Consider the following 16,292-nt stretch of genomic DNA (forward strand, 5'->3'; position numbering starts at 1 on the left):
GCATTGTTAGAGGCAGTGCAGAAGGAACTAAAAAGCATATGCAGATCTGCCTAGTCCTCAGTGAAGGCTGGGATTTGAACAAGGCTTCTGAAAAATAAGAGCTAAATCACCAGATACTGAAATTACAGAGGGCATTCTAGTTAGCAAAGGAGCAGTTCTGACAATAATAGAACCTTTTGTGGAATTACAGATAATGCCATTATTGAAGAGTAGAATTCAACTGTAGGGTTGATAAGTTAAAGGTCAAGATGTAGGTTGAGGCAAGCTCTTAAAAGTTATTTTGTGCTGTATTTGTGTTGTTATTGTGTTTTTATTGCTTTGGTTTGTTTTTACTCTCTTCTTTTGAAACAGATATAGCCATTTTTGCTAAAGAATAAATGGGGATTAGATGTCATCTTAGAACCACTGACATTTGCCAAGCTTCAAAGGGTAAACAAATGGGAAAACAGTCATAGTACTTCTGGGAGAAAAGGGTGGTTTTACTCTGAAAGGGGTTTATCACTGGGGTTGGTGATTGTTCTTCTGTGATGTGGTAGACAATGTACTCAGTTCTTACAGCATCTGTTAGGTTGATAGAGTTAATGTACATGACAAATAAATACATTTGTAGATCTATAGTACTTTCTTGAGGGTCTATAATTGACCCCATTGTTGGAAAGTTATTGTTCCCCCCATTACTGTTACAAAGGAGCTTGACTCCTTCACTGGTGATACCTCAGGAGAGAAAGAACTTGGCTCCACTACTGAATTTTGGACCGAAATTATAAGGGCAGCCTTACCTACTGGGGGAGTGTCTCGCTTTTAAATACTCCAAAATTTTGCAAAAAAAACTTGTTTCCCTTCCTGTTCTACCAGAAAGACTCACCATTCCTGAGCTATTTTGGTGCAGGAGCACTTGTCTACAATAACTGATTATCTCTGCCACGTCATCTCCCTGAGACCAAGAAGACCAAATGAGTTTAAATCAAATGTCTCCAGCTAGGTTGGCTGGCAACTATCCATGAAGCAAATTACTGGAGAGTAAGTATCCTTCTCCATAATATTTGTTATTATAGATGATCACAGTATTTTAGTATAGGTAACTGCTATGCAAAATGGGATTCAGTCCATTTCTTTGCTTGGACACAAATTGTCAAGCTAGTGAAGGGTAGCAGAATATGCCATCCCCAAATATGCTCCTTCAGCATACTGATTATTTTCAGTTGTAGTCACTTTAAAAACAGCTAATACAGGAAGAGGCTTTCTCTGAACTCCTCCTATCTGCCTAAAGATAGATCTTCCAAAACAAACTCAACTGTCCTAAACTTCTTCCCAGAGAGATTTTGTTAACCAGGGAGGACTGACTCTTACCACAGGAGGGGAGTCAACACCGAGGCAAACTTTGTCATGAACTGTCATACCTCCCATCTATTCTTCTAAGAGCCTATTTATTTTTTCCTAAGAATCATTTACTCTCCCCAAAGAGTCCTAAAAACCCCCTACCCTTCCCCTGTTGAAATTGCATTTAAGCCTGAATTCTAAGCCACCTCAGGAAATTACTCAGTTTCCCCGGGAGGTATACATGTTAATAACCTGTTTTTTTCTTGCTCATCTGTCTTTTATTATAGAAGTCTCATCTAAGAACTCAGAAGAAACAAAATTATTTTTCCTCCTCTACATTAGTTTGTATTAAGCCTCTGTCGTTCATTCACCACATAACATGTAATGACATTGGACTGATCCCATGGTGCTTTCCTCCATCACTTGATGTGTGTATAAGAACCCCCAGGCTTCAAGCAGGAGGGAAAAGAATATCCTTAGAAGAAGGTAAAGTGGACTTTGGATATCTTGCTATTACCTGTTTGGGGAGAGAAGTCAAGGATTTTGCATTTTGGGGACAGACCAGAACAAGTTTTGAACTCTTTCGATCTGTAGAACTTCACCCTGGTTTTATGAAAGTGCTAGAGAAAGAAAAAGTCTGTGGTTATAATCAAGGGAGATAGACATGATCGAATATGTAGCAGTCCACACTGGTAATGGTATGGGATGCTGGAGCTACCTGACTAGCAAGGAAGTTACAGTGAATATTCAAGCCCAGACTAAGAAATGCAAAGATAGCACTGGTGAAGAGAAAGGACAAAGCCAAGGTTTCCTCACAGAGGAGAATACATACATCCACACACTACTAATCTATCTTTCATTTTTACGGCATTATTTCTCAGGAAACATTCATTCTAATACAAGTACCACAGGGTGGCTCATGTTCAATGTATTATTTATGTGAAGGAAATGGATTAGGCCATGTCTAACCATTAATGACGGTTTGAGGCCTTGCTCTCTGGGGGATACCAGCTACTTTCCTGCTCCTGGCTTTATTACTTGTATGTAAAAATGAATCCTCCACCTGTGTGAAGTTGTCCTCCTCCTACTGTCCTCTTCCTGTGTAAACAGTCTGTGTTTTCACCTTAAAAGAAGTATCAGGTGCTGGTTTTGTGTAGAGTAAATTGCTGCAAAGCTAAAGAAGCTGCCCAGAAGCAATAATTGAAGGGGCTGACAAGAATGGTGTTAAGTGTCCAAATGGTGTTCTTATGAAATGCTCAGGAGTAACTTGCAGTTAGAAAAAGTTAGGGTTGAAGGCAAAACCTAAAGTGTAGTCTTGAGTTTCACACTCTGATTACACATATGTTTCCCTGAGCCTTTAGTAGCCAATATATTTTGTGGCAAAATATTTTTCTGAGGTATAGACTTGTAAAACAAAGACATGTAATTACTTATTTAAAAGTATAACCCTTGGGACACCTGGGTGGCTCAGTCGGTTAAGCGTCTGACTTTGGCTCAGGTCATGATCTCATAATTCGTGAGTTCAAGCCCCACATCAGGCTCTGTGCTGACAGCCCAGAGCCTGGGGCCTGCTTCAGATTCTGTGTTACCTCCCTCGCTGCCCCTCCCCTGTTCCCACTCTGTGTGTGTGTCTCTCTCTCAAAAATAAATAAACATTAAACATTTTTTTAAACAAAATAAAAAAAATAAAAGTATAATCCTTTATTTTAAAGATGAGGTATTTTGCACCATTCACTGGAGTGAGCATAGAGTGAACAAATGGCTAAGGAAGTATAGTATGAAGTTACTCTGTAACCACATCATAGCATTTTCACTGTTTCTGAAGCCATACATTTTAGGAAAGAGCACCACTGTAATCCACTACTGTCATAGATACCGAGCAAACAGAAAAGAACAAAACAAACAGAAAATACGACCAACAAAAACTCTAAAATGTATCTCATTTTCAAAGGGATGAATAAAGGCCTAATAACCCCACAAAAACTTCCAAATAAAGTTTCAAGTAGATATTAGGCTGACATTTCCTTAGCAGAGACTTCAATTAGAAATCTTCTGTAGGCGAAGGGTGGGAAGGCATGAGTAGATGAAATTTAACTTACTTCTCCAGCACATGCTGTGAGCCCTACATTCTCACCTCCACAAACTAGCAAATCAAAGGTTTTGAGGATTCAAGCATTTTTCTTCCAGCAGTGGGTGGTCCAAGTGCCTCAACCCAGCTGTCTTTTCATATTAGAAAGAAACTGAGATCATTGTCACTCATACAACATCCCGTTTGTTCTGCTGCTCTTGCTGAATTTTCTGAATTTTATATGGGGTCTCTCTCCCACCAAGAGGATGAACCCGTGCTGCAACTTCTCTGTTTAAACTGTGGGATAATTCCTTCTTTCAGAAAAAGAAAGAGTAGGAACATTCATTTTTACAAAGAAGTCAGGCATTAAGGGACTGTCTGCAATACAGAAAAAAACTGCAGATCCTTCAATTGTCACATTTCAGAGATTTGCACGGCAAGCCTTAAAATAGATTCTCTTGTTTTTTAAAAAAAAGATTTATCAAGAGTGATTACTAAATCATATGATTTCAAGGGACTTTCTCCAGAATGGCCAACCATTCAGCAATAAATTCCAATGACATATTCCATATGAGGGCAAGTGTTCCTTCTTCATGGGAAATATGCCTTCTGTGAAGTGTTGTTTGCAGTTCCTTAACTCTGTACCTGGGGGTTGAGGGAAGGCAATGGAGGAAATGGAGGAGAGCTAAATGGAAATCATCTCGCTCAGAATTATGGGAAATTATTTTGAAAAGTATTTTTGAAATCAATAATAATGCAGAATTATTTAATTACTATATTGCACACCTGAAACTAATGTAACACTGTATGTTAACTGGAATTAAAATAAAAAGTTAAAATAAAGTAAAATAAATAAAATAAAATAAAATAAAATAAAATAAAATAAAATAAAATAAAATAAAAGACACAAGTTGTCCTTCTAGGAATTCTAGGACTGTGCTGGGTGGGCTCGAAAGAGGAACAAAAATAAATTTAAGAAGGCATTTTTCTATCATGAAACTGTTTCAGGAAAGGGATTTAGATACAATTAGAAAGCAGTATACAATAAGCTAGGGAAAAAAGGAAAAGACAGTCCATGAAGGCTTCCAAATTTACCTTCCTGCCCCCTCCATCTTGGTATTTTAACTAATGCCTTTATAGGATCTCATTACACTACGCATATTAATTAAAAGTCTCCCATTCAGACAAAAGGCTAGATTAAGCAAAAAGAAAAAAAGGACTCTAAAAATAAAATAGCATATGATGGAGTATAAAGGCCAACTAGAGTTGGGTCTTATGCAGGCCCAGGACAACTAGAAGCCTCTCTGTGTCTGCCTCTCCTTTGTTCTTACAAAGATCTAGACTATCCCATGCATCCTAAGTTTCCATACTCAGTGCCAGTGACACTGGGAAATGAAGGACCTGTTCTTGCTCAATCCCAATTCTCAATTTCTGGAAAATAGAATTAGATTGTCACAGCTTGGGTAATCAGCTATGGCTAGGGGATTCAGAATCACAACTTAAATGTAATCATGGTTGGTGAAGAACCAAACCATGGCTCAGAGTTCAGTTACTGGAGAAAAGCAGATAGCTCTTGAACTGAAAAGGTACCCCCCAAAGAGAGTTTATTGTACTCATTTGTATAATGTACTAGAAGAGAGTTTCAAAAATGTCATGTTTTATCAGGAGCCACATATACTTCATATTTCTCTCTTACATTTCCAGGAGAAATAAGCATGTCACTCTGCAACTCAATAGATACACGGTTTCTATTTTTCAGTTAGTGTGTGCATGTGTAAAACCAAATAATTTGACTTCCTTTTATAATAGAAAAATGGAAGGGCAGTGAGCCCAAAATCATCTTCTCATTCTTGACTCTACCACTGTATCTACAAAATTCTTCTGCCATATGCTCTCTTCAATGTTTAGGCAGATCTCTACCATGGGGAAGCCATATGTTGACTTTGTAAAAGCATATCTTCTATTTAGCAGAAATGAGCCCACCATATTGTGGATGCAGGCATTAGGAACCTCAATACCTTTCATCTGAGTGCAAAGAGGGCATTAAACATGTCTCTAAATGGTGCAGCTATAGGTATGATTGCTTCATTCGAATAAATGAATGTGGATCTGTGACAGGTGATCTTTACCATGTTTAGAATCCCATAAAGATATTTTAGAATCCAAACCCAAAACAGAGGTTCTTCACCATACTTTGATCTCCACTTAAAGGTTCTTGCTGTTTTCCTCATGGTTTACAACTTGAAAATGTTTTGGAACTGACTTTCAAAAGGACAATTTCCCAGCATTCTTGGAAGAAAAAAGTAAAGGACAGCTTAAAAAATTACATTTGAAAAACTTAAAGATGTCATTTGGAAATTATGATGGATTTTCAACTAAACCTATTGCCAGAGATAAAATTTTAATTAAAATAAAACTAATAATTGCTATCCTAGTATTAATAACCTATATGCTCCATGTATTCTCATACATTTAACTTTAGTAGTAGATGTTTCTTTTAAAAGAAATAAATTATTCTGTTTTGGTTGGGTGCCTAAAATGAGATCATTCTTTTCTACCCTAAAGGGTGTATATCATGAACTAGTGTGGAACAGTGAACATTCTATGTTTTTGAAGCAAAAGAAGGTAATTCACAGAGATTTTTTTAAAAGGTCTTTTTTAAGGTTTTTAGAGAACTTGTTAAAAAACACCCACAACCATATTTCAAGTCATATTCCCTCTCCTGTCTCTTCTCCCCACAAAATGCTCACAGACTGCCAATTTAAAGAAAAAACATAGTCAAGCCAGATAAAAAGCATCCAAATGAAGAGAAGGTTAATCGTGGAAGGAGATGGAGGTGGTCTGGACAATCTGTTGATTTCTTTGCAATAACTGAATTTAGCTATCTCTTCCCCAACCCCCTGAGGATGAAAGGTGGCGTTCATTAGCCCCCAGACTCTAGGTTATAACAGTGTTCATCCCCAGTCATGCATCTTGCACCTTCATCATCAACCTTCTGACCTAAGAGTCTTGGGAGGGGAGCCTGGGAAGGACGCCTTGGGAACTCAAGTTAAAATAAACAGGAATGTGAATAAGAGTGTGAACACTTAGAAATGGTAAGCAGTAAGCTAGGTCTTTTTTCTTTTCATCTAACCCAAATAAAACCAGGTAAGGATATGATCGCCAAAGGCAATTTCAGCCTCATTTTTGGCTCCTGGCATGACAGCCCAGTGAGTAGTAATGACAGACATAAATGAGAATATGAATTTTAAACCTGTTTAACTGTTGCCTTTTAGTCCTCCCATCCCCCTTTATGATAGTAGAAATTAGGCTCTCATACTGAGTTATGACCATCTCTTACTAAGGTTTTAATCTTGGTAGCTACTTACAGTTATTGTAATGCACAAACTGCCAGTGTCCTTATCTGTAAAATGGGAATGATAATACTACCTATTTCTTGGAATTATTCTAAGGACAGAATGAGACACTAGATAGATAATAGTCTAGGGTCTGGTCTATAGTAAGAGATCAAAGAACATTAAGTACCTTCATGCTTATAACTTTTGTTAGAAATGTTAATAATATACCCATAATGTACATTTATAGACACAATTATATTGTTATGAATCAGAAGATTTGGTTTTTATTTCTGGCTGTGTCACTAAGAAGCTAAGATCCTTAAGTCAGATACTTAGCACCTCTTAGCTTATAAAATTAGAAGTTTGGATTAGATGACTATTAAGGCCACTTTGATTTTCCCATAGCAACTGTTTTCTTCAATGAGACTGGCTGGCTAGAGATCTGCTGTCTACAATGTAGTTCTCTTTTTAGAAATGTACAGATCAGAATTAAGCTTTTCTTCCAGGAATCCATATGATGGTCAGCACTGAGTGTCACTTTCTTGGGATTCCTGAGCCCATACCCTGGGGAAAATGCTCATTTCCTTACCAGTGAATATTTTTTCTAAATATATATGTACAATGAAAAATAGTCCTGGATAAACAGTGGGATCTGATGGAAATATTTATGTATCAGATTCCAGGGCATGGGGAACAGCAAAATGGTCGCCGAAATGGAGGGCTGAATTGGAGAAGACCTCCGTAGTAATCCAACAATAGCATTCCTTCCATGCTGTCCAGGCACCAAATCCAAGTTGATATGTGGTTGTGGCAATGGAAGGGTATAGGATCCCAAAAGGATACTGACAAGGGACAGCGATGGCAATGGTTAGAGGAAGGTGTTGGCTAGAAACTAGACGGGCAGCGGCTTTCATTCAAGAGGTTTACCCACAGGGAGCTGATAAACAGACATGAATGTGTTTCAGGGCCAAGGTAACTCAAAGCAAAAGCCCAATCCTGGAAACTGGGGCAACATGGACAGGAAGGATGACAAGTTACAGTGGCAAATTCCTAGACTCCACTGATCTTCATTGTGGCAACTGAATGTGCAATTGCAAAAAGAAGAGAAAACAATTTGGAGTCACTCCTTGTTTCAAGAGGCCAGTAAGAATCCTAACAAAAAGCTCTATACAGCAGATAGTGGTCCAGAGCCATTGAAATATGGGGTGTGGGGAAAATAAATGTACAGAAAGATAGTATGCAGTTTTTCTCTGGGTTGTTTAAAGGATAAACACCATAAAGCATTGAAAACATTGATCTGTATCTGATCTGTGCCACAACTTTTCATTTTGTTCTGAAGCCAGCAGAAAGAAGACCAAGTAACATCGCTAATAGGCTCTTTCTATTATGAATCAAGATTTCAGATGGCACTAGAATTAAAACAGTCGTAGTGGTCCCATAACCATTATCTGCAATGTGGAGGTCAGTAGGATGTTTGGTATAAAGTTAAAAATAGCTAACTTCTAGGGAAGGCAAAAGCCCAGGGATGGTTGATGATCCTAAGAGAAAAGCAAAGCATAGTTGGAATCAACTCTAAACAGAAATGTGGCAGGACGAGGGAGAAAAAGGAAAAGCAGAGGGATCAAGTGGGAAATATGCTAATGCTCCATTTCCAAAATAGACTTTTTACTATATTAGTATGCCTCTCTCTACACTTCCACTTATAGCCCCCAAGGAGAAACCTGTTCCTCAGTAGACCTAGCTTCTTACATGGAGCCCATAGTAAGTTCACTGATTTAGAAGAAAGGAATGTAGGAGGAATGGACAAACCAAATGAGAGATAACCAGAGCTATTTACCTATGTCAATCAACATGGTTCTTTATCCTAAACATTAACAGACAACCAATGAAACCTGACACTTGATAAAAAAAAAAAAATTAAACCAACAAAACAAATAGGACAAAGAGCCAAGATGAACAAGTGGAGCAACTAACCACAGGGATAAAAACATTGAATTCATGGAAAATAATTTTCATTTAAAAAATTCTGATTAGCATCCACAGAGAAATTTGAAGCAAGTTGTATCCAAGTAAATAAGAACAAGCTGCCATCTTATATCTAATCAAGCAATAGGAAAAAGTTCTTGAAAATGAAAAATATACTTAGGGACAAAACAAACAAGCAAAACAAGTATTCTAGCAAAGATAAAGGAAATATTCCAAGATAAACAAGAAAAACACACAGCCAGGAAAGAAAAAAAAAAAAAAGGTATGGAGAATGAATCCTGAAACAACTGTATCTATTTAATAGGAGGTCCAGGAATGAAAAGCTATGGAAACAAATGGGAAAAAATTATCAAAGAAAAACAAAACAAAATAGAAAAAGCTTAGGAAAGGCACAGAAAATGTTCACTTTAAAAGGATCTGCTTAGCGCTGAACAAAATGAAATAGTATCCAGTATTTACTGCATTCTTCAAATGTGTTGTTTTAATCTTTGCAACAACTGTACAGTATATTTGATTGTCGAGTCTTCACTTTACCTTAAGGGTTAAACATGCTTACTTTATGACTGAGTAAAAGGAAGTGTGATTCAATCTTTAACTTACACAAATGCCTACAATTAGGGGTACATCCAGCTTTAGAATCAAATCTTGCCTGAGAGACTTTCCCCTTAGTCACAAATTGAACGTGTAGACAAAAAAAAGACCTATGCCTAGATAGTGTTACGATGATCACAACTATCAACAAATTGTGCCCAACCCAAATATCAATAAATTTAAGACAAAAGAAGATATTTTCAAGTCTCTAAAAGCTAGGAAAGTTTATTTCCTATGTACCTGTTTCTTAAAAACAAAAAGAAAAATTAAGAAGCTACTGTAGCAAAATGAAAGAAAAATCAAGCAAAGGTAGAGGGTTTAACAAACAGTAGAAGTAACCAAGAGTTTCAATGGCCCACAGGATCATCGTTGTTCAGAAAAACCAGAAATCATTGGTTTACATTAGAATAAGGAGTGTCCTCAAGAATAAAACTGATTCTTATCACCAGAAAGTGCAAGATGTTAGTATCTTTTACCAAAATAGGGAAAAAGGCAATTAAAAACTTGGCAAAAGTGGCAACATGGTGAAATCATGGTCTTCGCATGAAGCAAACTGTGGTATTTAACAGTTATTTCCAGGAGTTTGGAGCATTGAGTTACAGAATCCATTGGATCTTGATGCTTGGAACATTCTTCATGTGGTACAGATTTAGTGACCTAAGATATTTCCTTTCTTCACAGATCCAGTCATACCATTTGGTTGTATAATTAGTAATTCTTACACAATCATGTCATATAGTCTAATAAGTGGTATTTAAAGTCTAGAATAAAACTAAAACCAAACAGAAGACCTTGATATATTTACAAAAGGAAATATAAATGTTATAAAACTTGATAATATAAGATGACACAGCTAATAAAGTCAGGAGATAGGAAAGGAGAGATATAGAAATGTGGATGTGTTTGTTTTTCTTATCTTACAATGTGGGAATCCAACTGATAATAAAGGGAGTGGACCTGAAAATACAGGATTAAGAATATTATTGAACATTATAAATGTAAACATGAGAAAAATTAAAAGATAAGTTGGAGAAAGAAGTGTAGAGAGAGGGTGGTAGGGTAAATGTGCTCAATTCATCATATATTAGGGATGAGAATCAATACACAGAATCAAGAAGCACTAATAAAATAATTAAAAGCAATAGTTAAAAGTGCAGAATGAGGAAGAATGGAAGTCAAAAATGGAAAACTTCACTTTTCTTTTGATCTTCTTCTGTGAGTATATGTTTTATCCCTTTTCTGTGACTGCATATATTACACTTCCAAGTAAATATTTTAAAAGGCATGTTACAATGTGGTGCAAGAATCAGTGACTTCACAGAGGACAACATATTACTCAGCTCATTCCTCTTAAAGTAGAAATGTTGACCATCACCCCTTTGATATTTAATTCTCGAGATCTGCTGTTGCCATTGAGTTTCACATATTTTAACTAACAATTTAATATTCGTGCCATGGAGAAAATACAGTGATTTAAATGTAAAGAAAAAAATCTGGCCTATCAGGAATCAATGATAATATTTTATATCAAGTCCAGACTGCTCTCTCTACCATTTCCACTGGTTCTCTCTCAGTCTGGATTGAATTCGCTCTTCTGGCTTTCAGTCAAAATCACCCTAGAAAATTGAGATGATTCTGACTCATGACCATTATATAGGTTTTAGTCTATCTACATAGAACTTAATTCTGTATCACAGATAATTTATTTTTAAATCTATGCAAAGAGTTTATTACTGTTCATATGGGTTTTTTTTATTTTTTGTTTTCAAAATAATCCATTATCTAAGATTATTTGCCTCAGGTCTATATGATTGAACATAAATATTAAATTTAGTATTTGAAGTATTTTTTAAAGGTAAAGGTTTATTTTCGGTAGTCTTGAAAAGAACATGAAATCTATGCTACACTATATGCAGTGACAACTATGGATGAATGTTTGCTCAATAGAGACTTATTTCCGTTTTTAAAGAAATGGTTCAGTAGTTAGGAGACCCAGAACCCAAAGCAAGCTCCAGGCTCTGAGCTGTTAACTTTTATCACTTATGTTCCATCCATGTTTGTATGATGATATTATACCATTAATTGTTCTAACAAACAAAAAATTGAGTAGTCACAAGTCTGAATTCTTTGTACTTCAATAAGATAAATTATTTTCTAGGGACAAAAAGCTATACTGCTTATTAAGAAGCAAAAGATCATGTTTTCAATGATTGCTGTAGAGTGATACAGAGGAAATTATCTCAATACAGAAAAAAGATCAACAGTGGTGTGTACTGCCAATCTTACCAAAAACGTTCCTGGTTTTTTAGCTTGCTGACTGAATGACTATTTCACTCCATAGACAATGAGGCTAGAGAGCCACTGAGAAGGGATCTGTAAGTTTTGCTGGGGTGATGACCATGCCAGAAGCAAAGAAACCTGTTAACAGAAAGGGTTTCCAATAGATTTCCATCCTCTGGTAGAAATTTTCTGAGAAACCCACTGGGAAGTTATGACCCTTTTCTAAAGATTATAAAGCATGGAAATAAATATCTCAAGGTCCAAGTTCTACAACATTTGCATCCCACCAAGTCCTCCCAAATGCCTTACCCTCTGTCTGATGTTTCTGGCATGTGAACTATTCTGACAATTACTTATTTCCTATTTCTTCCTCAACAAGTGGGATAAATGGAAAAGTAATAGGGGTAGAGAAGAAGAAATGGAATCAGTCAACTCGTTGTTCATGGCAGTTCAGCATAGAGCTGGCAATGTCACAGAAAATATGCATTTTAAAATGTAAATTAAAAACTATTACCAGAAGATTTTTAGGTATGTAGTAAAGAGATAGACTGGGTTCTAGAGACAGGGAATTCTCATAGCCTCTAAATTAACAGGGCTAGAAAGATACTGAGCTTTTTCAAAAAGGCACTGGTACAGGGGGAATTTTAATTTTTAAAAGTTAATTTTAATTTTGAGAGAATTTTAATGCATTTGCATGCAGTGAGTTAATGTAACAGAAAATCTAGTGTCATTTGGGTCAGTAATTCAGGCACTCTTGTTTAAAAATGACATTATTAGAGCATTAGAGCTTGAGTCTTTTGAAAATGTTGAATGTAATGATAAATACAGTGATGAATCCAGCATTTGCTTATCATTAGTCAAGTAGAAATATGTTAAAAATAATTTTATCCTTAATTTAAGATCAGATATATCTTTATTTCCAATAAGTATAGATGGTGGCCTAAAGGAAAACTCTGGGAACCTCCAAAAATTCTCTCATCACCCTACTCCACAATTCAAAAATAGCTCATCAAGTAGCCTCTGGATTATAGAAAATAAATACAAAAGTTCTTGGGAGATGTGGCACATATAGTCTGTGAATATCACTGTTGGCTGAGGTAGCCGCCTGTTGGAAGAGATCAAACTGGCAACTGTTGGAAAGAGCAGCTGCTCTGGTATGAAGTTAGGAACAGAGAAAAGAAACTCCATTATGGGGAGTGGGAGGGGCAGGTCTCAGGGGGCCCTGAGAGCTTGTAAAAAAAAAAATAGAACTAGGGTGAATGGAACTGCAAAGGAAGGCAGGTAAATGGATGTCTGACAAATTTTCCTGCATATGATATTAAGTAAAATAAATACACTTAAGTATACTAAACATATGTAGGAACATACATTCAGAAGCACTGATTCTTAATTCTTACAGCACAAGTCTATGCCTCAAAAACATGCCTTCTTTGTTTAAATGAATGCATACCAGTTTCTGAAATCCCTTATGGCCTTTGTTAATGTCTTCTTTTTTTCTGAAGATGAAAATGATAATATTAATGTATTATATTCTCAGTCCTTTGACCTATTGACAAAAACTGTGCTTTGTTTCTATTCTCAACTGCTACTATAGCTCCAAGCCCCAAATCAAAGCTATCTATCACAGTCCAGAGTAGATCCCAATCAATGCCAATAAATTTTAAAAGGCAGCAGCTATGGTACAAGATTATTAATTTTTAAACAGAAAAATAATACAGTACAAAACTGCAGCCCCTAGGGCCACTGTTAATGGTATTCACATTATGGTGCTTTGTTTAAGAAGAAATCATTATATTCCCTTAAACATGAGTTTGTTTTCATTAGAAATAAATAATACTAACTGTTTTTTCCATCAATCACAAATATTTATTGAATACCAGGTGTGCATAAGATGAAGAACTAAGCATATAGTGGGTACCAGAAGATACAAAAGACAGAACACAAAAGAATGCAATTTTTTTTTTGCAAAGAGAAAACCTGGGGATAAAAAAAGTTAACTGAATAAGAGAAATGATACCATTACTGAATGACATGTACAGACAATGAGCACTATAATATCTGCAAAAGGGAAAGATTGATAATGGGTCAGGGTGGTCAGAGAAGGATTCAGGATTCACCTGAACTTGGTGTTGGAATATGGTCAGATTTGGATCAGTGAAGATACCAAAGGATGGAGTTAGAAACAAAGATACTGGCAAGAACAAAAACACAAAGGCGGGGAGGTACAAGGAAAGATCAACAGACAGCAAGTGATAAGACCACCAGTCTGACTGGAGTGGAAGATTCACAAATAGGAAGAAATAGATATAACCTGACCAATGTAATTTTAGAAGGGATGGTGGTAAGTCTCCAACTTCAGACGATCTATTGGGAGATTCTGCCTGGATTTGTGTTCAGTCTCATGAGGAATCATGGTTATGAATATCTTAACCTTTGTATTTCATCTGGCTTTTACCATCTGTCTATCCTTTTTAGTCTAGTGATATAACAGCTGCCTCCACTATATACATTTTTAAAAAAAACAAGTAAATAAATTATTAGTTCTGGATAAACCATCAACCATATGGTCCAAGTACCTTGGTTTTGGGAGTATGTATTTGATTAAATGCTTAAAAATGACATCTGGACAAAGTGGCAGAACCTCGCAGAAGAGTGGCAGGGGACAGTCGCAATGGGGAGGGCTGAGTCCAGCTGTTTTGAGCATTTAAAAAGGAGATTATTAAGTGTACTCTGCCAACAACTTAATTCTTTTAAATTTTCTCTGATTATTCCAAAGTTCTAGGCTATTATGCTTAATGCCCAGAGTCCAGCCTATTTTCCTTCTGTAGGATCCAGGGAATATTCAGAATTTAATCCTAAAAAGATCTCTCCTCATCTTAATTATAGTACAACCTTAACTCAATAACCACAAACTCAACACTTAGATGTTTTTTTCAGTATACTTTTGAGAAAAAAAGGTAAATCATATGAAAATGAACATATGCTATTTATTTGTTTTATCACCACAACCTGCTGTATCTTGGACTAAATACATACTAAACTCATTTTCCTCTTCCTGCTTTATCTAGAGCACTGATGACTGAAATAGATATTCAGATTGGTGACTCCAAGAACTTTTACTACTATTTACCATCAATGAACTCTTCAAATCCTCATGGAACAAATGACGTTTCAGAGAATTGGAATGGCTTCAACAACTACTTCTTTCAGAACACTGACCTTCCATGGTTTCAACCCTTTCCCCTTCTTTACTTACATCCTGGACCTGGCTTCATTTCCAATTCCACATTTCTACCTGCCTACTCCCATCCCCAAGCTTTCCTTTCATCACAGTGAAGGAAGCAGACCAACTTTATGCCTTCATACAGTTCTTGTGTTGGTTGAGAAACAGATATTATATACATAAACAAACAGGTTTACAACATCGTATGGTGATTAATGCTAAGGGAAGTACTAATTTAGATAGGGTTATCTGAGGAGACCTCTTAAAGTATCAAAATATAAATATAATGAGAAAGAAAAGCATGCAAGTGTCTAGGAGAGAAATTTTCCAAGGAAACAACATGCCCAGAGGCCCTGAGGTAGGATATACTTTCAAAGTTTTATCATTTTCCTTAAACTACTCTGTCCTCATACTTTTATGCAACCAATCCTAACTCCTACACATTCTTCATGAAGATTTCTCCAGTTATTGCCATACATGCTGAATGATTCTTTTTCTGAACTTATGCAGAAATAATGGCCTTCAGAACACATTCTTTAATACAGTGAACACTCTCCACATACACCCATTTTCTCTACTCACACTGTGACTTTCTTAATAAAAAAACACATTTATTGTACTCTATTAATTTAGAGAAATAAGATTCAGGGAACATTATTACTGATAACACCTAACATATGGGATACTTTATAATATTACTATAATAATGTAGAAGAATTTTACCTTTACTTAAAAAGAAATGTGATTCATTACATTTACATTACATCACGCTCCCTATCTTTATGAAAAACATCAAATTGGTAGGGATTTAATAATGTTAAAATTGCTTTGAAAAGAGAAATTTGGAAGAGTTATGTTTCCATTATATGTATACATGTGTTGGGAAACATCATCAAAAAGATGTGACCACAAATTGACCAGTAAATTGGACTTGGGCATTTGGAGTCTCCTCCCTCCCTCCCCTGTCCTTGGAATGTGGTTCCATTTGCCTTTCCTGCTCCCAGATGCTGCTCCAAAAACAGAGCCTTGAGATGGTGGTGTGGTGTTGAAAATACTTCTGTGGTATACATGACTGAGCCCAGTTAGGGCCTCTTTATAAACTTAAGACCTGGTGGACAGGTGCAGGGATCCATTCATCTTGGTGCTGCTCAATACTCAGTATGTAAATTCCCTTTGCTATTATAAAAATTTCCACCTACAAATATAGTGATATGACTTTCTTTGGTCTCTCCCTGCCCTCTGGAGTACAGGGGCCAGTTTCAGATTATACCTGGGAAGCTGCCAGGAAGGTTAAAAGCCAACAATATGCTATACATACTTATTTATAATCATATACAACAAATATACAAACACATTTATACAATTTTGATATTTATTTTAATATTTTCCAAATGAGGTAATATCTAACATTTACTAAGCATTTGATAGCTTTCAAAAAACATTCACATATGTTATCAAATAAGAGTCTCAAGGCAACCTGTGAATT

General features: G+C 36.2%; 1 long non-coding RNA gene across 1 annotated transcript; it reads left to right on the forward strand.

The window, feature by feature from the left end:
* The first annotated feature begins 93 nt into the window (after positions 1-93).
* Positions 94-16,091, forward strand: LOC123580770. The gene is made up of 4 exons (XR_006703448.1): positions 94-429; positions 856-1,020; positions 1,608-1,806; positions 14,652-16,091. It is a non-coding gene; the product is annotated as an uncharacterized LOC123580770 (long non-coding RNA).
* The last annotated feature ends 201 nt before the right edge of the window (positions 16,092-16,292 follow it).

This window comes from Leopardus geoffroyi, chromosome A3 (assembly GCF_018350155.1).
Source record: "Leopardus geoffroyi isolate Oge1 chromosome A3, O.geoffroyi_Oge1_pat1.0, whole genome shotgun sequence".
NCBI lineage: Eukaryota > Metazoa > Chordata > Mammalia > Carnivora > Felidae > Leopardus > Leopardus geoffroyi.